We start from the raw sequence: 1,486 nt of genomic DNA, 5'->3' as shown, positions 1-1,486 counted from the left end.
ATAGCAAAGTAAGCAACAGATGACCACAGCTCCTTCTAGCTCTTATATCTTATCCAGGCTACTTAGGGCAGGTAGCATTCACACCCTTAATCCTAGAGCCCTTGAGCCTAGCATTGCACAATGAATCAATCCAGTGTCACACATTGTGGATCCAGCTACCTCTGAAAAAGCCCCACCTATGCATGAGGCTTTGGGGGAATATCTAGACACAAGCCATAACACCCCTGTTATGGTTGATATATTATGTCAACCTGAGGAGTCTAGAGGCTTGGCCAAGTGACTCAGCAGTTCTACATCCTAGGGTGAAAAGGATATGTCCTTCCTGCTCTAGAATGTTTTTTGGTATTCATCCTGAGCCTGTGCAAGAGAAGGACACTGAGCTGGTGTGGGCGTGGGTGGATAGCCAGCATACAATATAAGGGAAGAAAAGAGCCTTGCTCCACCCCTTCTTTTGTTCTTGCTGCTTTTGCTGTCTTATGCCACCTTGAAGTGTTGCCCTTGTCCCATGCCACCCTGCTTTGGAGCCAGCTGATTACAGACTGAAACCTCCACAAACTGTGAGCTAAATAAACCTTAACTTTGGGCATTTTTAATTAATAAATATTTTCTGATCCTTGTTCTAAGACTTTGCCTTCTGGAACTTATACTAAGTCATCCATCAACAGAATTCCCACATCCTCATCCTCTTCTCTGAAAGTTGAGCTCACCTTCTTGATCCAATGAAAACACAGATAGATCTTCCTTGACATTACTGAAGCTCTGTAAAGCTACAGCCATTTTTCTTTCCTACAGCTCACACACCAGTGATTCCAGAGATATAGGTATCTTCCTTGCACTTCACACATGCCTCCCAGACCATACTCTCTTTCCCCTCAGGGAATCATCCAGTTCCTTTGAGCATCAGATCCCATGGCTTTCTCTTCATCTTTGTAACATTCATCTATGGAGCTCCTCATCACTCCTTTTTGGTTTTTGAGGATTTTATTCTGAACTTAATGTCATTTTCTACTAAAACTCTTGTGCAGAATTTTTAGGTATAAAAAATAAAATAAATAGTTACTGACCATCACCTCTTCTCCTTCTAGCTCATCTCCTTTTTATATTAGTCAGAGGTCTCCAAAGAAACAGAAACAATACACACAAATGCTCCTCAAACTATAATAAGGTTACATCCTAATAAACTCACCTTAAATTGAATATATCATAACTTGAAAATTCACTTAGTATACCTTACCTTCAGAAGACCATAACTCAACAGTATAGTAAATTATAGAGTGTTGGTTGTTTTCCTTCCAGAGCACATGACTGACTGGGTGCTACAGTCCACTGCTATTGCCCAGCATCACAAGACAGTCATGCTGCATATAGCTAATCTGGGAAAAGAAAAAAATTAAAAATACAAGTAGAGCACCTACTGAATGCATAGTGCATTTAGATCATAGTAAAACTGAAAAATCATAAATTGAACCATCATAAGTTGGGGACC

General features: G+C 40.4%; 1 long non-coding RNA gene across 3 annotated transcripts in view; it reads right to left on the bottom strand.

Moving 5' to 3' along the window:
* LOC102017330 overlaps nucleotides 1-1,369 on the bottom strand; it is a 30,597-nt gene extending 29,228 nt beyond the window's left edge. For all 3 annotated transcript variants that reach the window (XR_001230752.1, XR_001230751.1, XR_001230750.1), the window contains exon 1: nucleotides 1,235-1,369. This is a non-coding gene — a long non-coding RNA (uncharacterized LOC102017330). The remainder of the gene's footprint in view (nucleotides 1-1,234) is intronic.
* Between the last annotated feature and the right edge of the window lie 117 nt (nucleotides 1,370-1,486).

Source organism: Chinchilla lanigera, unplaced genomic scaffold (genome assembly GCF_000276665.1).
Source record: "Chinchilla lanigera isolate Chin_1 unplaced genomic scaffold, ChiLan1.0 scaffold00074, whole genome shotgun sequence".
Lineage (NCBI taxonomy): Eukaryota > Metazoa > Chordata > Mammalia > Rodentia > Chinchillidae > Chinchilla > Chinchilla lanigera.
This window is presented reverse-complemented; position numbering and strand designations above follow the sequence as displayed.